This window comes from Elephas maximus, chromosome 12, assembly GCF_024166365.1.
Source record: "Elephas maximus indicus isolate mEleMax1 chromosome 12, mEleMax1 primary haplotype, whole genome shotgun sequence".
NCBI lineage: Eukaryota > Metazoa > Chordata > Mammalia > Proboscidea > Elephantidae > Elephas > Elephas maximus.
Genome location: NC_064830.1, coordinates 17,393,012 through 17,420,617, shown reverse-complemented (window position 1 = coordinate 17,420,617; position 27,606 = coordinate 17,393,012). Strand labels below are relative to the sequence as shown.

General features: G+C 40.8%; 1 long non-coding RNA gene across 2 annotated transcripts in view; it reads left to right on the top strand.

The window, feature by feature from the left end:
- LOC126086476 (uncharacterized) overlaps nt 1-24,243 on the top strand; it is a 110,463-nt gene extending 86,220 nt beyond the window's left edge. For both annotated transcript variants that reach the window (XR_007519539.1, XR_007519538.1), the window contains one exon: nt 24,049-24,243. This is a non-coding gene — a long non-coding RNA (uncharacterized LOC126086476). The remainder of the gene's footprint in view (nt 1-24,048) is intronic.
- Nucleotides 24,244-27,606: the final 3,363 nt, after the last annotated feature.

Sequence of the window (27,606 nt, the reverse complement as noted above, 5' to 3'; positions counted from 1 at the left end):
GCTCCTAGGTCTTTTATCCTGTGTGGGATAAAATTTATATTTGTGGGTGAGATCATTATAAATCTTTTATGCACCGCAAGTGTGATTTTAAACGTTTGCGAGCATGGAGAGCTATGCCCATGAGATGTCTGCTGTATTTTGTGGATTATAGCTCTTGTGTAACTGGCAAAAAAGAAAAGCAAAACAGAAAAAGCTTCAAACCCAAACAATGAACTTTGTTATGAGCACCTAAACCTCCAGGAGAGGGAATGCCTTGTGATGGAGCTCAAATTCGACTCTGTGGATGTTGTCTTAAAACTCTCTTTCAAGTTGCCACAAATAACTCTTATCAACGACTATTTTTCCATAAACGTCCCTTACAGACTACTAGCTGAATTCTGTGAGAAAGGAACAGCTTCTCCCCATCAGAATTTCATGTCTCCATTGCACTAATCATTGGGGAAAGCAAGGCCGCCGGCCCTGAACAGCTGGCTTGTCCTTTCCTCATTATTTTTCGGGAATCTTGACCCTGAAATTTCTATGTTATAGAAATCAAAGGCGTCAGTGTCAAAGACAATGCAAATTCCAGAGAAGACCTTAAAAAACATTATGAAAATGTCTGTATAATTCTTGCCAAAGGACAGAGAGAGACTGGTGCCAACCTCACTGGGTGATCCTCTCTGGTTTTCCTATCACGGCAAGCGCCATGGTAATGGGTTAACGCATCATGGCCACTGTGACAGGAAACTGGGAATGAAACTCACATGCATGGAGGGATCACATTAAAAGGAATAAGAGAATATAATGAAGTATCATTACAAGCAAATAATGAGGGGGATTTGAATATGCGCAAACATTTTGTGATGACTTTGCGCTGTGTGTCTTGAGGCTCTCAATTTTGCTGTGTTGTCAGTAAGAAATGATTCCCAAATTAATCCAGGCAACAGAGTTAACTGGAGGAACTTTGAAACATACGCATTCTGGGCTGCATCTCAGACCTGAATCAGAACTCCCCCAGCCGCAGCAGAGGTCTCTGTTTTTCATGAGTTCTGTAGATTGGTGTTTGATGGTCACATTCTCTCTATTCTTCTGAAAATATGAATTACTTTGGTGTAACCTCTTTATAGGAGAAAATTATAAAACCAGTTGAGGTTTTAGGGATTCTTGTTGTTGTTAGGTACTGTGGAGTTGGTTTCAACTCACAGAGATCCTGTGTACAACAGAAGGACACACTACCTGGTCCTTTGCCATCCTCACAATCCTTGCCATGTTTGAGCCCGTTGTTGCAGGCACTGTGTCAGCCCATCTCATCGAGGGTCTTCCTCTTTTTCGCTGACCCTTTGCTTTACCAAGAATGATGTCCTTCTTCAGAGATTGGTCCCTCCTGACTACATGTCCAAAGTATGTGAGACAAAGTCTTGGTCATCCTTGCTTTTAATGAGCATTCTGGCTGTACTTCTTCCAAGACAGATTTGTGCCTTCTTCTGGCAGTTCCATGGTATAGTCAATATTCTTCTCTAGCACTATAATTCAAAGTCATCAATTCTTTTTTGGTCTTCCTTATTTATTGTCCAGCTTGCACATGCACATGAGGCAATTGAAAATACCACGTGTCTTAGTTATCTAGTGCTTCTAATAAGAGAAATACCACAAGTGAATGGCTTTAACAAGAGAAATTTATTTCCTCAAAGTAGGCTAGAAGTCCAAATTCAAGGTGTCAGCTCCAGGGGAATGCTTTTTGTCTCTGTTGGCTCTGGAGGAAGGTACTTCTCATCAATCTTCCCCTGGACTAGGAGCTTCTCAGCACAGGAACCCCAGGTCCAAAGGACATGCTCTGCTTCCAGCATTGCTTTCTTGGTGGTACGAGGTCCCTACTCTCTGCTTGCTTCTCTTTCCTTTTGTCTCTTGTAAAATAAAAAAATGGTGCGGGCTACACTGCAGGGAAACTCCCCCTTTACACTGGATCAGAGATGTGACCTGAGCAAGGGTGCTACATCCCACCCTAATCCTCTTTAACATAATCTAATCTTGCCCCGTTAACCACAGGCAGGGATTACAACTTACTACACATACGAAAATTACAATCGTGAAATGGAGGACAACCACACAATACTGGGGATCATGACCCAGCCAAATTGATACACATATTTTTGGAGGACACAATTCAATCTATGACACTGTGGCTTGGGTCAGGCACACCTTCGTCCTCAAAGAGACATCTTTGCTCTTTAACACTTTAAAGAGGTCTTTTGCAGCAGATTTGCCCAATGCAATATGTCCTTTGATTTCTTGACTGCTGCTTCCAGGGACATTAATTGTGGATCCAAACCAAACCCAGGGGCATTAATTGTGGATCCAAGTAAAATGAAATCCTTGACAACTTCAATGTTTTCTCCATTTATCATGATGGTGCTATTGGTCTAGTTGTAATGATTTTTGTTGTCTTTACTGAAGGCTGTGGTCTTTGATCTTCATCAGCAAGTGCTTCAGGTCCTCTTCACATTTAGCAAGCAAGGTTGTGTCACCTGCATGTAGCAGGTTGTTAATGAGTCTTCCTCCAATCCTGATGCCATTTTCTTCATATAGTCCATCTTCTCAGATTATTTATGTGCTCATCATAATGAATAGCTATGGTGAAAGGATACAGCCCTGACACACACCTTTCGTGATTTTAAACCATGAGCTATTCCTTTGTCCTGTTCGAACAACTGCCTCTTGGTCTATGTACAGGTTCAGCATGAGCACAGTTAAGTGTTTTGGGAATTTCCATTCTTCAAAATGTTATCCATATCTGTTAAGACCCACATAATCAAATGCCTTTGCATAGTCACTAAAACACAGGTAAACATTTTTCTGATATTCTCTGCTTTCATCTAGTATCCATCTGACATCAGCAATGATATCGCTAGTTCCATGTCTTCTTCTGAATCCAGTGTGAAGTTCTGACAGTTCCTTGTGGATGTACAGTTGCAATCGTTTTTGAATGATCTTCAGCAAAATTTTACTTGTGTGTGATATTAATTATATTGTTTGATAATTTCTGCATTCTGTTGGATCACCTTTGTTTGGAGAGTGTACAAATATGGATCTCTTCCAGTTGGTTGGCTAGGTAGCTCTCTCCCAAATTTCTTGGCAGACAAGCGAGTGCTTCCAGCATTGCATCCATTTATTGAAATATCTCAATTGATATCTGTCAATGCCTGAAGGCTTATTTTTCACCAATGCCTTCAGTGCAGCTTGGACTTCTTCATTCTGTGCCACTGGCTTTTGATCATATACTATCTCCTGAAATGGTTGAACATAGACCAAATCTGTGTTTCTGATACAGTGACTGTATGTATTTCTTCCATCTTTTTTTTATACTTCCTGTGTCATTCAATATTTTGCCCATAGGGATTCTTACGTCCCATATGTAGATGGAGAAATGGAAGCCCAGGAAGGCTAATTTCTTGACTGAAGCTTACTTAGCTTGCTGAAGGCAGAGCTAGGACCTGGGCCCAGGCCTTCAGCTGCCCAGTCCAGATGTTTTCATTAGACCTGTGATTCCCAAACTGAGCTCCAATGCACCCGGGGCACTGCAGGGAACTCATAGGGCTGCTTCAGGACATTTTAACATTTCAGTTTTCTAGGGAAACACAGTGATACTCAATACCAGTCAGATACCATGTGAACTAGTAGCTTGAGATAATTCAGTGTCAACATTAGGTCATGCTACATCCTTTCACTGATCCAGTTGACTGTCATTATTCTTGGAGCCTGTATTTGCGAATTCACCTACTCACTAAAAGTTATTTGAAACGCCAAAATCAATATTCAGAGACTTTTGCAATCGTTTGCAGACATGCATAGAGCAGTGAAAAATTTGAATTGTTTAGGATGCATGTTCCCACATGAAGCCAAACAAGGCAACGCTTTGCTTTCTTGTTTCAACTATCATACCTTAAACACATGTTCTTTTCCTGGCTGATTCTGTGCCATGTTTTTTCATATTTTTGTGCTTTATGTTGGTGATTTCACTATTAAAATGGCCCCTGTGTGTAGTGATGAAGTTCTGTATAGTGTTCCTCAATGTAAGAAGGCTGTGACGTGCTTTATGGGGAAAATGCATGTGTGAGATAACCTTCATTCAGTTGAGTTACAGTTCTATTGGCAGTGAGTTCAATGGTAATGAATCAACTATATATATTAAAAAAGGGCAAGAAGAGAAAAACAGGAGAAGTGAAGGAGTAAATCCTAAAGGCCTCCCTGAATGTCTTCCATTCACCCTCAGGCTTTGGCTTTGGTTTTCAACCATATTTTGAATTATTTTCAGCAAAATTTTCTTGCATGTAATATTAATGATATTGTTTGATAATTTCTGCATTCTGTTCAGCAGAAACACAAGCAAAACAAGGTTATGTGTTGATGGATTGACAAAAATGTTGTGACCAGAGGCTCACATTGCCCTGGGAGCAATGGTTCATGATTTGCTCATTCAGCATCCATGGTGACTTTATAGATCATAACTACTGTGAATAATGAGAATTGACTCTACATTTTTGCAAAGCTGGATTTTCAAAGGTTGTATGATCAAAACAGCTATTGCAGGGAGTCAATATGAAACAGGAAATGAGGGTGGCTGTGTCCCATCTGATTTTGAGGATTGAGAAATTGTACCGTGCTCGACAGATGCACACATAGCATTGTCTAGTGATTATTTTAAGTGAAATAAAAATGTTATTTTTCGTTCAATTTGTGTATTATCTTTTTTTTTAAAGGCTACTGACTTCTTAGGGCATAAATGCTTGTAACCTAATTACTTAAATGGAACTATTAGATAATTCTTTTTGCGTACAGCACTGTTAAAAAATTACTGAGACACTAAGATCTCCATGAAGAAAGAAAGTTTGGGAACTTCTACATTAGATCATATAGTCTTCTACTGTCTCACATTGAATTTTGACTCAGACATTCCAAAACTTTGGTTTCTTAAGTTCCCCCACCAAAAAAAAAAAAAAAAAAAAAGATATCTTCTTTTGATGTCATTGGGTTTCACCATTTCTTTCAAACTGCTTGCTTCAGGAAGAATCTGTTTATGAAAGAGATCCAGAGGACAGTTTTTGTTACAGCAACAAAACCATAAGTTTTCCCTGAAATGCAATTGTGTTCAGAGCTATAGAAGAAGTATTTCGCTGATGATATGAATGGATACAGGACAGCTCATGCAGTCCAAAATATTTACCCTACTGCCTGTCATTCTACCGTCATAACTCCAGACCTCTGGATTCTGTGGACCGCAGAGTCTTTAACTCCCATTAAAATCAGGTATTTCTTTGCAACGTTAAGCCTTGGTAACACCTTAGTTGTTACTAAAGAGCCAGAATGGAGGACGAGGACGTGGTTTAACTTATCCCCGAGGGAGAAAATATCAGAAGGAAATGTGAAATGGAAAGATGCATATGTTCCTTAGGGAACGGTTTTGCCTAATTTTTGACTGTTTTTGTGTAAAGCACAGAGAGGAGTGTCTACTAAAGACCTGTCATCTTGTTTGAAATGACTAGTGTTGAGCCCTGGTTCTTTAACTAATTCAGATTTTACCAAAATAATTCATTAAACTTTTTGGTTATCTTATTCAACTGGTAAAAAATAATCCCTTCCATGAAACAGTTTTACCTAATTTTGTTCACTTTTCACCACAAGCTTTTTGAGAGTATTATTCCTATTTTTAATAGATGAGGAAACTGAAGGTCAGAGATGTTAGACGACTTGAGCTGGTTAATAAAAGAGTGGAAATAGGACTCTGGACTTGTGGCTCTTGTTGTTGTTGTTGTTAGGTGCCGTCGAGTCAGTTGCAACTCCTAGCAACCTTATAAGACAGCAAAACTGTGCCATAGGGCTTCCAAAGAGTGGCTGTTGGATTTGAACTGCCAACCTTTTGGTTAGCAGCCGAGCCCTTAACCACTTCGCCACCAGAGCTATTAGTTCAGTGTTTTCCCTCTTCTACATCTTTATGGGCTTAAAAATATTTATAGTTGGTGTAGCTAACGTAATTATGAACACTAAAGGAGCTAGAGGCATTCATAGCTTCATCTTTGCTGAATGGCATCCTTCAATGCTGCAGGTACCCCCGGGGTCCTTGGCTCCATGCCCAGCTCTCATATCACCTTCATTACTTCTGCTGTCCCTACTGCATTTGCTACTGCTGGTGCTACCAGTTCCTGGGCACCTACTATGCACTAAGCACTCTATGTCTTCTTCTTGTTGTTTTTATTGTTTTTAGTTGCTTATAAGTTAGCTCCTGACTCATGACAACCCCACGCACAATGGAGCAAAACCCTACCAGGTCCTGTACCGTCTCCAGGATTGGTTGAAGATCGGACCATTGTGATCCACAGGACTTTCATTGGCTGATTTTCAGAAGTAGATCACCAGGCCCTTCTTCCTAGTCCATCTTACTCTGGGAGATCTGCTGAAGCCTGTTCAGCATCCTAGCAACACACAAGCCTTCACTGATCGATGAGTTGTGGCTCTGCTTGAGATGCATTAGCCAAGAATGGAACCCAGGTCTCCTGCGTGACAGGCAAGAATTCTACCACTGAACCACCAATGCCCCCATGTTTTCTTTTTAGCTTTCTTAAATGCAATCTTAAAATACGATCACCAGCACAGAATTTAGCTTCCTGAGCCATTGTATTTCGTAAAATGTGGCTTCATACTCTTTCCATATTTGTTTCCTCAAATGGGGAATAAAAGGGACTTGTTGCTTGTAGTCAGTCTGTATGTCTGAGAACTATGGGTTCTCCCAGTTCACCAAGAGCTCTCCTCATTTGTGTACCTTAGAGGTATAAAACTAAAGCAAGGGGAGACATGTTTTGCACAAGGGAGACAAGTACATCAAGGAAATGCTTTCACAAATGTAGTGTAGAGAAAACAGTCAAGCCAGTCCCACAGAGAGGAAGCACACAGAGTATCTTCGTGTCTCAAATGGAATAAATTATTTGCAATGCTGTGGTTAAAGTTCAGTATGAATGAGGTCCGCACAGCTGGGACACTCAGTTCTTTTGATCTGGCCTTTCAAGCTCGGGTGATGCCAGGAAATTGCATGTAATGAACTGAAGCTGCAGTATAGAAAATGGGAAGGGATTGTTATAAAAACAATGGAGATAATTTATCCACCTTCCTTCCCCCACACCTGTGTCTTGTACAGAGTCCAGGAGCCTCAGCTTTCTGAGGGGAGCCTAGGCTGGCTGGCCCAGAGCTCCAGGGACACACGGCCAGCCTAATTTGCTTGTGGTTATAGACTTTCTCTAGGGCTCCAGAGCACCGACTGTCAGATAACCACGACACATGTGACTGAGTCATCACCACCAGCCCAGTCATTTCAACACAGGAAAGAGTGCACCTGCTCTTCTTCACCATGAAAATGGCTAAGTTTTCAGTCAGACTTGTCAGAGTTCAATTGATTAACTTCATACTTATGGCCACACCCAACTCCCTTGAGAGCTGTGGGTGTACAAATAAATATCCCAGGAAATGATACTGCAATATTCACTTTACTTTTTCATTATAGGACTTGGGAGTTTATTTCAATAAAAGGAGAGAGAGGGAAAACAATCCTACTTCCATTGAATCTCCACCACCTGTCAGATGGGCTTGAAGAAGAGTTTCCTTCCTTCCGCTCATTCTTCCCATTGTGGAACTGAACGCCAGGGTGGACTTTCCACATGACTAACAGTGTTGGGGACAGGTGCAAAAGCAGAAGGGCATAGAAAACAGCTGATTTGGCTGAAGAGATTAGAAATACTTGCTAGCTTCCTATTTCCATATGACTCTACGTTATCAGGGGCTGACATGTTTTCAGAACAGAAACCCCCTCTTTTGCTAGAAGCTTTGATGCTAAATAATTCCATATCACCAGGGTGACTATACTGATTATAGTAATGGAGAGCTGTCTTGTTAATATTGTATAAGAAATTCTAGTACTCTACTGCATTTGATCTGCAAGTAATCCTTTGACATAGAAGAAGCAAGCATCAATATCCTATCCCCCTGTACAGTTGGGAAAAATGAGTCTTAGAGTATTACAAAGCAGGTCAAAGGAAGGTGAATTTGGAGCTGAAAGACCATAAATTAATAACTGGCTCAGAACTTACAATACCTGGACAAGGTCTTCAATTAGTATATAGTACTGACAGGGGTAAGGAGATAGAAAGAAGACAACCACTTGCTGTATGAGACATTGATATTCTTGTTGCCCAGAATAGCCAAGAATAGAGATATTAAATAAAAGTTAGGGTGCTTGAGACAAACTTTGTCTTGATCAAGGGTTTTGGTCTTAGGGGTCTGATTCCAGTGGTCTCTGGTGAAGTACCTTCCATGGTTATTTAAATTTTTAAATGAAGGAGCATTTGATTATTCTGTTAGGTTCTAACTTACCCTTCCTTAAACATTACTTGGCAAATAGCTACTACTAAGAAACCCACTGACTTGCCCCTTTTCAGTTATTCTGTTAAAGTTCTTTACTCCTTTCATGTGCTGGGCCATATCTGCTTAGGGAAATGTGATACAAATCTTCACTGGGTTCCAAGACTATTTGAGGATACCTGAATGGGCCTTTCATCTTCATCATATTCAAGTGGCACATATTAGGCAAAAAATGAAATGCTACATTAAGAAGGCACTATTTTAGGTATGGAAGATGATTTAATAAGGCGCAGTTTTAGATCTGGCTATAGGACTAATGTGGAAACAGCTTTGTTGTGAAAAAATACTGGACTAGATATTAGCATTACTTTCCTAGATATCAGTTACCCCGTCTGCATCTGTTAAGGTAACACTCTTTGCTGTTGTAGGTAAACCCCCTAAAGCTCAGAGGCTTAACACAGTAAGATTCTTATTCGTGTCGAGGCCAGTTGGGTGTTTTATTGGTGAACCGTCTTTCACATTGTCATTCAGTAATCAAATATCATTCCATGTTATGGCTCTGACCTTCTTCAGGAACTCCTAGTCCTTTCTTTTGAGCTGGTAGATGAGGAAAAAGTTAAAGATTTTATGAGACGTACTTTTTAATAGATTGAGCCTAGAAATGGCATATATCACATCTGTCCATTTTCCATTGGCCTGAACTCGGTCATATAGCAACACCTAGTTACAGAGTTCTACTTTGTCCTATAGGGTCGCTATGAGTTGGAACTGACTCAATGCCACCTAACAACAACAACAGTAATTACATATGAGGCTGGTGAATATATTCTAGTTTTGTGCCAGGAAGAAAAAAGAAACAGATTGGAAAAATAGTCAGTTCCTACTTCACCTCTGGGAATGAGGGATTGGACTAGATGATCTCTTAAGTTCTGGTCCTAAGATCTAGGTTCCACTGCAAGATTCTAAGATTCCTGCCCTTCATGGACTCATGGCATTGCATGTGAAATAATCCACATATGACATCCCAGAGATGAAACACATTCTTAGCGATATTAAAGGTGACCAGTTTTACCAGGACACCATCGATCAAGGTAGTTCAGTGAGTCTAGGCACATTATTGGCCAATAAAAATTAAAAAAAATTTTTTTTTAAAAAACGAAACAAGAAACCATGATGAAGTAATTGGAAGAAACTTAGCATGCTGCTATAAACAAGTACAAAATTGGGTTAAATATCTGAAACAATTTTTCAGGCACTAGAGGTGAACCAGCAGCCCTGGCTTTCCATGTGGAGGCACCAACCAGACCATGCTGCAAGGAGGGGGAATCCAAGCAGAGAGTGGTGGTATTGCTGAACTGAGAAGATGGAAATCAGGGTTCAGGGAGGTGGAGGTGCAGGGACTGGTGAGACAGAGTGCCGAGAAAGAGTGTCAGAAATTTGCATAGACTTTCCCTTGATTCTCTTGTAAATTACTAAGCAGCATGAGAATCTTACGAAATTCTGTGATGGCAGGCAAGTATGACTAGGAAGATGTACGATGAATAATTCCTAGATCTTACATGAAACTAGGAGACATTTAAGTTCCAACCAGCCAAAATGAACAGTCCTCTCTGAATGTCTGGGACACACACTAGAGATGCCAAATGCGTCATGCCTTAGTAGTAGGGCTAAAGTAGCCCTGGAGTAAATGTACTTGAAAAGGATGTGTGTTTTCAGCTGCCAGATTTAGTGTTCGACATGTGTTAATTAGATCATTTGTTATTTGTATTGTTCAATATTTCATTGTCTCAACTGATATTTCTGCCTGCTTGTTCTTTCATTTACTGAGGTGTGTTGCAGCCTCCAACTGTGATTGTAGTTATTTCTTTTTTTTCTCCTTTAGTTATGTCAAATTTTTGATTTATATATTTTGATGTTATAATATTAGGTGCATTCAGATTTAGGATTGTTGGATTGATTGTTTTATTCTAATGAAATTTACCTCATCATCTCTGCTAACATTTGTATGATTTAGAACGACTTTCTTTTTATTAGTGTTCGTGTGGTATATGTTTTTTCCACTTGTTTACTTTCAAGCTCTCTGTACCCTTATATTTAACATATGTCTCTTGTATGCAACATTTAGTTGAATTTTTTGTTGTTGTAAATTCAGTTTGACAATCTTTGTTACTTAAAATATAGTCTATTTATATTTAATAAATTACCGATTACATGGATTTAAATCTATTATCTTGTAAAATGAATTTCTGTGGCATTTAGGCCAATACATATGTTTGGGTTTTTTTTTGTTAAAGCTTTTGTTACCCTAAGCAATGTTATCAGGAGGGCCCAATCCATGGAGAAAGACATCATGCTTGATAAGGCAGAGGGCCAGTGAAAAAGAGGAAGACCCTCAATGAGATGTATTGACACAGTGGCTGCAACAATGGGCTCAGGCATAGCAACGACTCTAAGGATGGCGCAGGACCAGGCAGTGTTTCATTCTGTTGTGCATAAGGTTGCTATGAGTCGGAACCGACTCGACAGCACCTAAAAACAACAACAGCGGATAGAGGAGAATAATCTTAAAAAAAAGTAATTACTTTTTTAAGGCAACTTGAGGAATGAAATATATTATTATTTGAAGCCATTTTACCCTTGATGATCAATGGATAATTCTATTCTTGAATGAATATACATCCATTTGCCAAAGCCTGATGCTTTTGCCCTGCTCAAAGTCTCCCACCACCCCCTGCGGTGGGCAGGGTGAAGTACCTTGTCTGCTATTCCCACCCTTATATCATCTCAATTACTGCATTTATTGCATCTGCTTGCTTACAAATCTGTATCTCTTGTGAGAATATTAGCTGCCTGGTAGAGATCACACCATATTAACTCTTGTACCTCAGACTTTGAGACATAGAAAGCTCTTAATCATTTTTGTTGACTAAATGATGCATATATGATAAGTAATGGATTCACCCCAATGGCATGAGTTGAGATTGGTAGGAGTACTATAGGTCCAACGAGTGGCCTTAGAAGATCTAAAGTGATCCAGGGTTTTCCCTTCTTCACAGGGTTCTAGAGGAATTTGGATAAATTCGGGGGTTGGATTGCTCTCTTTTGTTTAGCCAACCCCTTAAGCAGGGCCTAGAATCAAATCGGTCTCTGCTTTTGTGATGACAGACAATTAGTTTGGGAAAGAAATTTTGCATGAGGCTTTCCCATTATTTATCAATTTTGGGGTCTGTGAATAGTTTTGAATACAAAATTGCATGTGAAAACCATTGCGTCTGCTATTGAGTAATTGAGTAATCTGTCACTCACCCCTTCTGAATGAGGGTCCTGGCTAATTGCACCTGCCAGCTATTGATTGCACCTGCAATTAGGCAATTGTAGGGGCAGTTTATGTGTTTCCATTTTAATTGCCTGGGCTAAAATGGTGAGTACCCTTTATAAATCTGGCCCAATATCTCATTGTGAGCTTTTTTTTTTTTTTAATTAATTTTTAAGCTTCAAGTGAACATTTACCATTCCAATCAGTCTGTCACATGTAGGTTTACATACATCTTACTCCCTTCTCCCACTTGCTCTCCCCCTATTGAGTCAGCCCTTTCAGTCTCTCGTTTCGTGCCAATTTTTCCATCTTCCCTCTCTCTCTATCTTCCCATCCCCCCTCCAGTCAAGAGTTGCCAACACACTCTCCAGTGTCCACCTGATTTAATTAGCTCACTCTTCATCAGCATCTCTCTCCCCCCCACTGACCAGTCCTTTTCATGCCTGATGATTTGTCTTCGGGGATGGTTCCTGTCCTGTGCCATCAGAAGTTCTGGGGAGCATTGTCTCTGGGATTCCTCTAGTCGCAGTCATACCATTAGGTATGGTCTTTTCATGAGAATTTGGGGTCTATATCCCATTGGTCTCCTGCTCCCTCAGGAGTTGTCTGTTGTGCTCCCTGACAGGGCAGACATCGATTGTGGCCGGGCACCAACTAGTTCTTCTGGTCTCAGGATAATGTAGGTCTCTGGTTCATGTGGCCCTTTCTGTCTCTTGGGTTCTTAGTTGTCGTGTGACCTTGGTGTTCTTCCTTTGCCTTTGCTCCAGGTGGGTTGAGACCAATTGAAGTATCTTAAATGGCCGCTTGTTGGGATTTAGGACCCCAGGCACCTCATTGTGAGCTTTTGCAAATATAAGATGACCCCAGGAACAGATTGAGAAAATACATAGTTTTATTTGTGGCTCACCAATTAAAGTCAGTAACCCAGTGCCAAAATTCCAACACTTTTCCATTCCCGTAAGAAACTCAACTAAATCGAAATGAGTCAATAACCTAAACTATAAGTTACCATTTCAGCAGCTACTTTATTGTGACACATACATCCCATGTGGTTCTAATTCCTAAAAATTTTTTCAAATCATATTGTACGTATCAGAGAACCTTCTGAACATGAGGTCCCTATGAGTCAGAATTGACTCCTTGGCACCTAACAGCAGTGCTTGTGGAGATGAAAGTAAAGTCCCACCCAGAAGAGAGTTGTTCACCAGCCTGTGAATACTGGGGTCTAGTTCCCACTTGCCCCTAAGTGCAACTTGTAACACCTCCTTGATCTATGATGTAAATTACTCCTTTTAACAAAAGTACCACGTTACAATTTAATGGGACTTTTGGGAAACTTTGCTGATATTTATTGCTTTTTTAATTAATTTATTTTTTAATAGGCTGTATTTTTACAGCAGTTTTCGATTTAGAGAAAAACTGTACAAAAAGCAGAATTCTCACATGCTTTAAAATTTTTTTTTTTTTTAATGTATTAACTAAAGTCCATAGTTTACATTAGGGTTTACTCTTTGTGTTGTACAGTCCAGCGGATTTTGAAAACTGCAAAATGTCTTGTGTTCACTAGTGCAGTCACATACAGAAGAGTTTCACTGCCCTAAAAATTCCCGGTGCTCCACAAGTTTTTGTTTTCTCTCTTTTGATACTATTTGCCATGTGGCGGATACAGAGATATGCGCTCATTTTTCCTTTCATAACTGGATTTGCTTGCCAGCGGCAATGAGTGTTGTTAGCTGACGGCCTCAGCTGCTAGTTTCCTGTAGGTGTGACTCAGCTATCCAGCTGAGGGCCTGCTTGTTCTCCAGGCAGCCGCCAGCCGATGTCCAAGCAAAGTGGTGGTACAAGGCCTTTCTGCCCAACATGGGACGCCTATGAAAACAACTTTTGCTCTGGGGCTTCCCAGTGACTGGCAGAGATTTTATCCTTTTAGCACTGCAGTCTGACAGTTCCTCTTGCCCAAACCTGCTTCCTCCCTTTTTCTTTTGCAATAGGTGTTACTCCCCAGTAAACCTCGTACGTACACTCAACTTTCAGCATCTGTTTCCTGGAGAATCCAACCTCTGACAGCTCTCAAGTAGAGAGGAATTAGGAATATCTGTCGTTGTTGTTGTTAGGTGCCAACAAGCTGGTTTCAACTCATAGCCACCCTATATACCACAGAATGAAACACTGCCCAGTCCTGCACCATGCTCACCATCGTTGTTATGCTTGAGCCCATTGTTGCAGCCACCATGTCAATTCATCTCACTGAGGGTCTTCCTGTTTTTTAGCTGAGCCTCTACTTTACCAAGCGTGATGTCCTTCTCCAGGGACTGATCCCTCCTGACATATCTGAAAGGATATTTATTTTATTGGATTATTTCAGGCTTCTCTCCAACAACAGTTTTCAAGGAAATCTATTTTTTTATAAAATCATGTTTTCTTTCTTTTCTCTTTCTCTGTTTTCTTTCTTTTTTTCTCCCCACTAATATCGAGGGATAAGGTAAGTAAAATGACTTAGAGGAAAAAAAAATGTAAGTTATTTAGAACTTAAATTTCAAAGGATTTATGTTTTTAAATTATTAATATTACTATTATTGTTATTTGTAGATGAACTCTTCTGAATATTTCTAAGTGAAATAGAATTTGGTTCTAAACGAGTGCTACAAATTGGAGGAGACTTTTTCTCTTTGCTTTGTTACATCATCCATGTAATAATGGCTTTCATTTTACAAACAGTATTAATCTTTTATTAAACTTTTTTTGGACACGTTTTTATGTTAAAGTTTATTACAATGCTAGATAGTGTTATTTGACAAAAATTACACTTTCTGCCCACCAAGATCTGCATCACAAATCTTGCCTTCCTTCATTTTTAACTATTGTGCCTAGCGTTTCTAAATTCTCAGAAATATTAATATTTGGGACTCTAGAATGAGGAAATGGAATTTCTGGAAATTCTAGGAAACCCCTAAACCCAATAATTAGTAGCTATATTTTTCATATACTTAATGTGTATAGCTTAAATTAATACTGACTGATCATTTTTTGTCTGGGATCATAATAGTGAATCTTTTTTTTTTTTTTTGTAATAGGGTTATCCTAAAAGTTTCAGAAGCTTTCTGTAAACACAAGATTTAATAATAAGCTGAAAGTTTATTATTATTATGAACCAATATATTGTGATAAGACTATACATTTTGATAACATGTAAGAGTGATCTCTACTTAATAGAGACATTTAATAATATAAAACCTTAAAAGAAGGAAATTTTAAAGCAAAATATACACCAAATTAAAATCATTTAAAAGTAGAAAGATATTATCACAAATATTTAAAAGTTTAACATTTTAAAAAACCCAAAGCATCAATTTCCCTATCTGGTGGTCTTAATATCTGTTTGGTAACAAATATTCCAGACAGCACTTTTGTTGTTTCATTTTGTGTTGTATTGGTCAAATTGTTAAGTATGTATCCAAAAGCTTCTTGAAGTTGGGCATTAGGACACATGTTACTCTTTTTTAGTCACAGAAATATTGTGTCTACTTGCCCAGATTTTGGTTTTGCTTTTGAAATCAATATTAATTTTGCTGATTCGAATTTTAGATTAGCTTCTGATTTCATGAAGAGTATTTCACAACAATGTTCACATCCCCTGTTTGCATTTCTTCTGTTAAAATATTTATAAAGGACTGTTGCCCATTACAAATACTCAAACAGTGGAAAACACCAGAGAACATTATTGGGTAGTATTAACAAATAGATAGCCATGAGCTGGACTCGACAGCAACTAACAGCAACATAACAACAAACGGATGCAATGCTTGAAGTACTTACTTGTCTATGTCTAGAAATTTGGAAGATAGCTAACTGACTGGAAGAGATCCATATTCATACCCAACCCAAAGAAAGGAGATGAAACAGAATGCAGAAATTATCACACAATAGCATTAATATCACATGCTAGCAAAATTTTACTGAAGATAATTAAAAAGGTAACTGCAGCCGTACATCGACAGGGAACTGCCAGAAGTGGAAGCACTTACTGATGAAGATCAAAGATGAGAGCCTTCAGTATGGATTACACCCGAAAGTGAAGAACATGAAAGTCCTCACAGCTGAACCAATAAACAACATCATGATATATGGAGAAAAAAGCAGTTTAAGTTGTCAAAGATTAATCCTACTTGGATCAATTATCATCTATGGAAGTATCAGTCAAGAAATCAAATGATGTATTGCATTGGGCAAATCTCTTGCAAAGGACTCCTTTAATGCTCTAAAAAGCAAAGATGTCACTTTGATAACTAAGGTGCACCTGATCCAAGCCACGGTCTTTTCAATCACTTCATATGTGAGGAGAAAACTAGACATATGCATGAGAAAACTGGACAATAAAGGAAGACAGTAGAAGAATTGATGCGTTTGACCACTGGTGTTGGCAAAGAATATTGAGTATGCCATGGACTGCCAGAAGAGTGAGCAAATCATCCTTAGAAGAAGCACAACTAGAATGTTCCTTAGGAGCAAGGATGGGAAGACTTCAGCTTACTTACTATATATGAACAGGTTGTCAGAAAAGACTTATCACTAGAAAAAAATATCATGTTTGGTAAAGTAGAGCATCAGTAAAAATGAGTGAAACCCTCAGTGAGATGGTTTAACACAATAACCATAAAATGGACTCAAACAAACCAACATTTATGAAGATGGTGCAGACCTGGCACCACTTAGTTCTGTTATACATAAAGTCACCATGAATTGGAGCAGACTCAACAGCATCTAACAGCATCAACATTGGTTCAATTGTTCTTTCAAAAATATGTGTTGAAGTACTAATCCCTGGTGCCTATGAGTTTGTACTTGCTTGGAAATAGAGTCTTTGCATATATTACCAGAGAAGTTAACATGAGATCAAGCTGGAGTGGGTTGGGTCCTAATCCCATCTGAGTGGTGTTCTACAAAATAGAAGAAACACAGAGATACACAGCTGTAGCTGAAGCCAGGGAATGCCTAGGGCTACCAGAAGATGAGAGACAAGGAAGAATCTTCTCTAGAGTCTTCAGAGAGAACATGGTCCTATTGACACCCTGAATTCAGACTACTTGCCTCCAGAATTGTCAGACAATACATTTCTGTTGTTCTAAGCGCCCCCTAGGAAACTAATACAGGTGGTAGTCCAGTAAAGCAACCTTGCCGATTGCCGTTGAGTCGACTTATTGCTGGTTGCTAATGAGTTGATTCTGCCTCGTGGTGACCCCACGTGTGTCAGGGTAGAGCTGCATTCTGTAGAATTTTCAGGGCTGTGGCTTTTTGGAAGTAGATTGCCAGGCTTTTCCTCCACCTCTGGATGGGTTTGAATTGTCAACCTTTGGGTTGGTAGTCAAGCACTTAACCATTTGTACCACCCAGCAACTCCTTAATGTAACATTAGGATCTCCTAGCAAAGAATCCCTGGGTGGTGAAAGCAGTCAATAACTCAGCTGCTAACCAAAGGTTGGAGTTTCAAGTACACTCGTATAAACCTCGGAAGAAGGCTTGGCCATCTACTTCTGAAAAATCACCCACTGAAAACTCTGTGGAGCACAGTTCTACTCTGACATACATGGGGTTTTGATGTCTCAGAGTGGACTCGATGTTAACTGGTTAGCGTGGTTGACAGCACTACACAGAATCAAGTGTCAATATTCCTTTTTAAAGATTTATTTTGCTTCTAAAACTTACTATTCCTTTGAATACCACTCACAGGGCTCGTGTAAAGTATACTCTGTACAAAGACATTGATATTTATTTTATTTGCAAGAATAGCTCACTGTTAGCAGCAGATAGGACCAGAACACACACTTATAACATGGTAATGGCTGCACAAGCAAGACCAACTGGTTAGATTTTGAAGCTTCTCTATGCTCCTGTCTGGGTTACTGGAAACATTAACCTTAACCTTGAACTCCACGTGTTGCCACTTCCTGCTCTGAGTTTTGACTAGCCATCAGTGACTTCCATTAACCCAATAATGCCTTGATTGTTAATTCTAACAGAAAAATTATGATAATTATTCCTGTTTTCAGAGCTGACTTTTCTTAGGATTTGGGATTCAAAAAAGCTGGTAAATTTCTGAGAAATGAAGGGAAGGAATTCCCGCTTAGAAACTGATTGTTATCTTTGGTTGAGTAATGGAGTCTGTTGGGAATTCCACTAGGAATTCCATTACTTCAGCCAACATTATGCCTTTTTCTATACTGAAATTTTCTCTCTCTGAGCTTTAAAATGGGAAGGTGTTGTGTGCAAATTGAAGATGTTTATTGTCAAGTAAAATGGTCAGCTTTGTGCCTCTGCTGGGCTTGTGGCAATGGCAATTGATGTCATATTATGGGTACTAATGCTGCTAAGTGTGACTTTCCCGTTCTTTATGGTCAGCCAGGCTAATTAAAAAACAATCAAGACAGCTGGGGTGGGAAGAGGGGCGAACTAACTAACTGATAGTTACCAAGGAGAATTCGTTTGATCAGGGGAAGCTTTTAGAAGAAACTCTTGTAAAAACTATAGCTGAAGAAAGAAGGTATTTGCCACTTGGATGCAGCGGCTGGTGGCAAGAACTGTAGAGGAAAAGAGCCAAACTTTGGGCACTGATCCCTTCATGGTCAGAGTTGTTCCTAAGCCCATACAGTCTTCTCCCAAGAGAAGAGGAAAAGGGAAGCAAAGCTTGTGTAAATTTGCATTGAAACGTACTTTCCAAGGCTGGAGTACCACAGTGGAGGACACTCATCGTCCCTGACCTGGCACACTAACTGCCTCGTTCCCACAAACCAGCCTGTTCTGTGAAGGCTCCATGAAGGGTTGAGAAAATATTATTCATTGACATAATATACATGTGTTAATAAGACAAAAGTCACCCTTCTAATTATCCCCACAGGGCTTGTCTTGATATAGTTCAAGTGTGAACACGTAGGGAAGAGTCAAATGCTTAACTACCAGGCAGGCACCACCGGAAGTTCTGATTGCTTGCACAAATGTATGTGATTTTTTCCTTTCTTTTCTTTTTCTATTACTATTATCATTTTTAGGAAATTGAGTTTATGAAACCAAGTGTATTTTAATCCAGAAAAATTCTGTCTCAGTGAGTAGGATGAATGGGCTCTGAAATGGATTTTCTTTTACATAAGTTTGTCCTTAGTCATCATTCTGAAGCAGAATGCTATAGGAAGTAGTTTATAACAGTTAACAGATCTTTACATATTTGGATAGTGTTCTACTTTTCCAAATTATAAAATATATATATATGGCTGATATTCATTTTAAAGTGGCTCATTGGCCCATTAACACGAAGTTATTTGAGTATAAACACACTGTAATTATGAGTCATTTACATGGGTTGGTAGAATATATATTAGACAGTTGATTAAATTACCTCAAATATAATAAGATAATTTGTCATATATTTTATTATAGTGATGTAGTATTGGAGGTGATGATATGTTTGTGAACATGTAGAAAGACATTTTTTTTGCTTGCAACTGGTAATTTACTGCTCACTCAAATACCATAAATACTGGTTTTGGCAAGGGGGAAATCATGGAATGTCTCTCTGTTCTGAGCTGTGAGTCAAATTTTAGACCAGGAAACATTTTTATATCTTTGCTAGTTGCAATCTAACTGGTTACTTTGATTAGTCTATCTAGGCTGCAGTTTTTCTAAATGATGGCAAATCCTGGTACAACAGAAAGTCTCTGGACCAGGGGTTAGGAGAAGTGGGTCCTGGTTCTGGCTTCAGGAGTAATTAGCTCTGACTTTGAGCACACTCCCTTGCCTCCTTGGGCCTCTGCTTCATCTTCTGATGTTTGGATTATCCCAGTGTTCCTTCCAGTTCAGAAATTTTGCAATTCTTGGATTTGAATTCTACCCTTGAGCAAACATCTGATTCTCTGCATTACAGAACCTCAAAGGTTCCAAGTCTTACCCCAAATGATGTTCAAAATTCTCTAAGAGGAATAAAGAGCAGACTACAACCAGCTCTCTGCCAAATTTACTCTGGGTCACTTTTCATTTGAGGCACATTAGTGTAAATTATCTGATCAGAGCATTTGCAAATACATTTTCAAAACAACGCTTGAAACATTTGGTTTTCACTATTATTTTTCCTAGTTCATGGAGACACTTATAAACAGAGGCCCATGGAAAAGACACCTGTGATGGCTTCCTCTCAGCCTTAGCTATTTCCTGAGGCAGAAGAGCAGTGGCTAGTTTCTTGGCAGGGGTTTAATGTCTCCCACCCTTTCCTATTCTGCCCTCCAAATAGTGGCATTCTTTGTAATGGGTGTGAGCCAGGACAGGGCTGGCCTGGACTGCGATGTTGCCGGCCTCTGGGGTCCACAGGGGGAGACTCAAAATAGGATAGCTAGTGCTTTTTTTGCAAAAGTCCATTCGTTTAGTGCCCAAAGCAGTTAAACATGGATTTTTTTAAAGGAAAGATTGTCTCTGAAATGCAATAGTTTCTCTCTACGTGATTACATAAAACTATTCATCCATCCATCCATTTATGCATTTAACAAATTGGTACTGAATACCTGCTAACTGCCAAGCACTCTGCTAGATGATGACAGTGATACAGGCTAAACCAGAGAGGCAGAGCCCCTGACCTCTCAAAGCTCATGAGCCGCAGAGGGAGAAAGAAAAGCGAAGGTGCAGGTACGGTATTGTAGGAACACATACGAGGGGCAGCTGAACACGATTTAGAGACTCAGCCAGGCTCCCTGGAGGAGTGACTTCTGAACTGAGATGGAAACTGGGCTTTGAACCAGTTTGTTCCGGTTTGAACCCCCGCTGAGAATTTGCATTTTCACCCCCAGATATACTGAATCAGAATCTACATTTTAACAAGTTCTCCAGGTGATTCTTATGTATAATAAATTTTGAGAATCACTGCTCTACTAGTGGTTCTCAGAACTGGTCCCTTATCAGTACCATTAGTGTCGCCTGGGAACTTGTTAGAAATGCAAATTCTCAGCAGGGGTTCAATCCAAAACGAACCTGTTGGAAGCCTTGGGTTGAAAGAACAAGCAGAAATTATTTAAGGATTCCCTGACGGAAGCAGGGTTGCAAGTAGCAGGAAGAGTACTCAGCTAGATCCAGGAGATCAGCGATAACGTGGTGAACCGGAGCAATTGTCAGAAGCAGAGAAGAGAAGATAGAGCAGTCCTGGGTTCCTTGCTCATGCCCATGCTTCCTAGGCTTCTTATTTAGAATGTCCAACTGGACTTTGGATGGTATAAATAACTGGTCCCTTTTATTTTTTTTTTTCAATAATAACAATAGTAATAATAATAAAACCACAAACCAAACCCGTTACCATCCAGTTGATTCCAACTCATGATGACCCCATGTGTTACAGAGCAGAAGATCTGTGCTCCATAAGGTTTTCAGTTGCTCATTTTTTCAGAAGTAGATCGCCAGGCCTTTCTTAGTAATAATAACAGCTAATGCTAATTGAACATTTACTCTCTGACAAGCATGTTCTGGGGGCTTTAAAAGTATTAGCTTATTTAATCCTACAAAATAGAAGAACTATTCTTATCTCCACTTAACAGGTGAGGAAACTGAGGTATAAAGATATCATATAAACTCTCTAAGGTTACAAAGCTAGTACATGGACGAGCCAGGATTAATAATCCAAGCTGAGATGCTAATACTTTACAGTCATATAGTAATTTAGGTCCTATCATACTATCACATCCATTTCTTTATATGATTCTTACACTGATCCCATGAAATAGGAGGCTGGTGGTATTATTTCCCACCTTACAAGTAAAAAAACTAAGGCTTGGGGAATTTTTGTGACCAGCACCAGGTTCTAGGGCCCACGCTCACTGTAGTTGCTATGTCTCCTGACCTCCAGGCTGATCGATTCATTTTTAACTACCCCATGCATTTCATACCAAAGCTTGTTGTACATGTTGAGGTTGGAAAATTGGCAATTTTCTCAGCATCTCAGACTCCAAGGTACTAGTGTCATGTTAAGGAGTTGAAGTTGCAACCAAAACCAAAACCAAAAAAACAAACCCGTTGCTCTCCTGTCGATTCCAACTCATAGCAACGCTATAGGACACAGCAGAACTGCCCCATAGGGTTTCCAGGGAGCAGCTGGTGGATTTGAAATGCCTATTGGTTAGCAGCCGAACACTTAACCACTGTGCCGCCAGGGCTCCGAAGCTGCAATGAGTGGAGTGAATATAATTTTAGGGTCCTCCTGTATCCCCCTGCTTCTGAGGATGTGGCTGCCTGGTCTTTATTCTGGAAAATCCCATTTTCTTCTCTCTCTGGGCAGTGCCCCCTCTTTAGCGGGCCCAGTTTACCTTCAGCCTTCTTGAGGCTTCTCTGTGGTCCCATTTGACAATTAAACTTTGGTATTATTCCCATATAGTTTGATAACTTTAAAAATTTCGGATATTGTGAGTCCGTTTTCTCGCCAAGAAAACCTCCAGGGCTTCTTTATGGCTCCCGTAGGTTCTAGCCCAGAGTCTGACACACAGTAGGGGTGTAGTTATTGCTCGTTGATTTGGTGTGATTTAATATGATTGAAAACGTGGGTCAGTCAAATCTGGAAATGACCCAATCACCTAATAGTGTTTCAAAGGGAGGCAGGATAGGGAGGCCCTCAGGGCCTGGTAAAATACCCCAGGTTGGATTCCTTCCAGGCCCCTGCTGTGGACATACCAAATCCTTGTCTAAAGACCAATAGGAATTTTAGTGGGTGTAATAATGACCTGTGATTCAGAGGTTCAGCTTGAACACAAGTCACTTCCTCAATTCAGCTCCCCACCAGGGAACATTTCCTGGTGAGAACTTGGAGTTTGTTTTATAACACCCATCTTAATTTAGGGACTTTTTAATTCAAACCGTGGGCAGGCAGCCTGAGCTCACAGCCTCTCTCCTCATCAGGTGGCTTAATGCAGCCATGGAATTTCTTTGGTAGTCGTTTTGGAAAGGGACCCAGCTGTGGTCATTGATAAACAGAATAGAGACGCTCGCTGGGGAAGAAGGGTTGAGTAGTGCACTTAGATGGCGGAGCACAAGAGAAAATGGCGGAGATGTGGTCCTTAAGCATTGCTCTTGGGAAAGATGGACTAGACTTGGAACTAGAGAAGGAGAAGCAAGAGGGGAAAAAAAAAAAAACTGAGCAGCGAATGCCACATGACTACATACTATTGGCTGCTCTGAGGGCAGGGGACCTCATCCTAGAAATTTTAGAATTTTCATCAGTGGATTCTTAATCTGGAAATGGTCATGGAAACCATCAAGGCCAAGTCCTTTGTTTGAGATGGGGCAACTGAAGCACAGCGAGCGGAAGAGACTCAGGCCAGTCACAGCCTTCAGGCCAGAGGCCAGGATTGGAATGTTTTCCTAGCTACCCCCAAACCTCCGGGTTCCTTCCACTGCCCTGAATGAATTGCCAGCCCTTGATGAATTACTTGGCATCAACTGTGCTAACTGTAGCTTCGGATGTCAACGGTCCAAAGCCATGTGAAGAGGAGGAAGGGTACCACTACTATTGGTAATGTCAACGGTCCAAAGCCATGTGAAGAGGAGGAAGGGTACCACTACTATTGGTAGCAAGGTCCTTGAGTGGCGCAAAAGATTATGTACTTGACTACTAGCTGAAAGGTTTATGGTTCAAACCCACCCCGAAGCACCTCGGAGGACAGGCCTGGCAATCTACTTTTGAAAGATCATAGCCTAGAAAACCCTACAGAGCACAGTTCTACTCTGCACACACGGAGTTGCCATGAGTGGGAATCAGCTTGACAGCAACTAACAACAACAGCTATGGCAACAGCTTCCTTTTTTAGTAGTTTTCTATTAGCATTTATATAGCACTTTAGAATGTACTGTTTTTCTTAATCATTGTCTCATTTAATCACAAAATCCTCTGAAAACCATAGGATTTTTTTTTCTTTATTTCACCTTTGCTATTGGCTTTTTTTATACATAATTTTGATTGTGCTTTAAGTGAAAGTTTACTAATCAAGTCAGTCTCTCACACACAAACTTATATACACCTTGCTAAACCAAAAAAACCAAACTCACTGCCATCGAGTCAATTCCGACTCATAGCGATCCTATAGGACAGAGTAGAACTGGCCCATAGAGTTTCCAAGGAGCACCTGGCTGATTCGAACTGCCAACCTCTTGGTTAAGAGCCATAGTACTTAACCACTACGCCACCGGGTTTTTTTGTTGTTGTTGTTGTTACACCTTGCTACATACTCCCAATTACTCTCCCCTTAATGAGACAGCCTACTCCTTGCCTCCACTCTCTCTTTTCATGTCCATTTCGCCAGCTTCTAATCCCCTCTATCCTCTCATCTCCCCTCCAGGCAGGAGATGCCAACATAGTCTCAAGTGTCCACCTGATCCAAGAAGCTCACTCCTCACCAGCATCCCTCTCCAACACCTTGTCCAGTCCAATCCATGTCTGAAGAGTTGGCTTCGGGAATGGTTCCTGTCCTGGCGCAACAGAAGGTCTGCAGGCCAGGACCACCGGGGTCCTTCTAGTCTCAGTTAGACCATCAAGTCTGGCCTTTTTATGAGAATTTGGGGTCTGCATCCCACTGCTCTCCTGCTCCCTCAGGGGTTCTCTGTTGTGAGCATTACTATTTTCATTTCATAGCTAGTTAGTGGTGGGAGTTGGAATGTAAGCCAGGTCTTGCAAATCCTCACACATCACTCATTTCATCCCTGGCCACCACCTCCAACCCCTCCCACATGAAGTGGGACTTTGCTAAGACACTACCTTCCTCTTCTACACGATGAAATCCCCATTTATATTTAAACTACCATCTTACCGTGTCTTTCGCACACCCGTGGCTGGCTGCATTCCTCAGCATAGGAATCCGGTGCAATTAAACTCTGCAGATCTTCACCCACCTTCTATTACGCGTCAAGTACCAAGTTGGAAAGTGCTGTGGGGAGTTACAGACGGTCCTTTCCCTCCAGGAGTTAACAGCCTGCACAGGGAACGGGGAAATCAGTTCCAGCTGATGGGAGCAGGGAAGTTTCAGGGAAGAAGTGGCGTATGAATTGGTCCTTGGAGAATGGAAAGAATTTGACCAGAGATGGAGGAGGGAAAAAATAAAGGAGTCCAGGCAGTTGGAACAGAATGAAAAAGAGCACAGAGGTAGAACCGGACACAGTGTATTTCTAACACGTCTCCTCCTTTCCTCTAGGTTATGGGAGTATGGTTTGGGAATTTGTAGTCCCTTCTTTTTTTCTAATATAATGGTCTCCTGGGGTGGTGCAAACAGTTTGTAATTGATCACAAACCTAAAGGTCGGCAGTTTGAGCATATCTGGTGGTGCTGCAGAGGAAAGGCCTGGCAAACTGCTTCCATTAAGATTACAGCCAAGAAAACCCTACGGAGCAATTCTACTCTGTAACATTTTCGACCCTGTAAGTGTTCTCCATGTACCCATGGAGTGGCCATGTGTCAAGTCGACTTGAATGGGTTTGGTTTTGGTTTTTCAATATAAGAGCTGCAAAAAGAAATGCTGATAGGTTTCTTACATCACCCGGGATGCTCTGAGCCTTTTAAAATTTTTTTCTCATGCTATTTCCTTCTCACCTGGCTCATCCTTTTTCAATCTTTGTAATAGCACAGACATTACTACAATATCAGGGGTCTTTCTTTGAATCTCCAGGTTGGAATAAATTCCATTCTCCTGCAAACCCCAAAACCTAACCCATTGCCATAGAGTAGGTTGATTCCAATTCATAGCGACCCTATAGGACAGAGTAGAACTGCCCCATAGGGTCTCCAAGCAGCCCTGGTGGTACAGTGGTTAAGTTCTTTGGAAATTCTATGAGGCAGTTCTACTCTGTCCTATAGGGTTGCTATGAGTCAGGATTGACTCGATGGCAATGGGTTTAATGTTTACAGAATCAGGTGCCGCATCTTTCTCCTGTGGAGCAGCCGGTGGTTTTGAACCACCGACCTTTTGGTTAGCAGCCGAGCACTTAACCACTCTACCACCGGAACTCCATTCTCCTGACTTACCTCAAACTGAGCACTCACTGCATGTCTGATGAACATTTTGTCAATTAGGGTACCATGGGGCCAAGCACATTAGATTGAGCAAGGCTTGTTTAGGTAGAGACAGAGGATAAAAATAATTTGAGAAGAGTCAGAGATTCTGGCATAAATTGTAATTCTGGCATCTTCTTGGTATGGACTCCCAAAACGTAAAGGCAGCAAAGTGCAAAGCAGTCAGGCAGGGCGAACAGAACGAAACAGACACAAAGAAAACAACACAAGACCCCTATGGCATTAGCATCAGACAGATCTGAGTCCAAATTCCAGTTTCTTTGCTTATGAAACAGGAAACTTTGAGGGATTTATTCCATTAACCTGGATCTCCTACCTCAGAAAATCATTGCGTGCCAAGTGCGAAGTGCCAGCCCCCAGAGCCATCAATAGCACTATTCTTATCGTTGAGGAAGCTGTTACCAGACTGTTTCTGCTGTGTCATGGCTTCATATTTCTGGGTGCTTCCAGACTGCGACCTAAATAAGCATCTGAATTGTGTCTGAAGTTACGTGGAGAACGTCTCAGACGGTTATGTCTGGCGCACCGGCTGTTGGCCCAAGCGTGACAGCTTTAAATATAACGTCTGATGCTTTCCTAAGAGCCTGGTGAAGAGGCAGCTCTGGTCGACAGTGTGGGCCGGCACCACCGCGGCCCAGACCGTGGCGCCTCATCTGCCCGCTGTCCTGTCAGCCTGGCCGTTCGGGGCCAGCCAGCCTGTTCGGCCTGAGTCTCCTCATCTGTAAAGTTAGAGGGATGGAAGAGGTCTCGGAGGGGCCTTCCAGCTCCAAAAGGATGCGATTCCCTCTTGTGTGAGCAGGAGGGCAGAGATCAAAGCTGCTGATGTCCTTTCTTTCTATAAGTCAGGCCCAAGGGCTTGGGGCATCACCTCATGGATGGCAGTAAGATACACGTATGGAGTCTTACTTTTTAAGGCTTGGATGAGGGTTTAGAAATGACCTCGTGCAGCCAGCACTTATGGGGATGGCAAGGCTGGAACTAGAACCAGGTTTCCAGCCTTCCAGCCCTGCACTCTTCCTGGGCACCTGCCATTTTCTACATTGATGGAGTCGTTATCCAGGCCATCACCGATAGGTAGGCCAGGGTGACCTCCCAGAATTCACAGCACCAGGTCAGGCTGTCTCCATTACTGCCAGGTGTCCCGTGCCAGCACGGACATGGAATAGCAAGCAAGGATTTCACCTACTGGGGAGAAAGTCTTGAACAAAATTAGCTGACCAGGCATAGTTCCCCTGTATGGTATATATATATATATATTTTTATGGTATTTTTTTTATGGTATTTAGAGCCAAAATAAGCAAAATAATACCTACTGCTTGCTCCTGCAGAAATAGGCAAAATATGCATTATAGAAACCCAAACGTTCTTTTTTCTAAAAAAGATGTTTCTGCTGCTTGCCATTCATGGCATCACCCAGCTCTTGCTTACTTATTTAAAAGCTATTCACCACCCAGGCCCCATTGAACATCATACATTCATTCTCTCGTTCATTCAAATCAACATATATCGCAAATCCAGTTTGTGCAGGGCCCTGGGGTACATGATGAAGTCAATAAGATGAATGAGACATGCTCTTTCCTGGTCATGATCACTCATTATGTCTTTATCATCTTTATTCTTCAATTATCAAATCACCTTGGTAAACAAGTATTTACTGGATACTTCTTGTGGACTAGACGCTTAATCAGGTACTATTTATTTTTGTTCTAGGCGTGTGTGTGTGTGCGTTGTGTTAGACTCCATCTGCAATAGAGTCTAAGTTCTTAGAGGATAGAAACCTCTTTTTTGTGTTTACATCCCACAGTACCCAGCCAATACAGGTTTATTAAATATT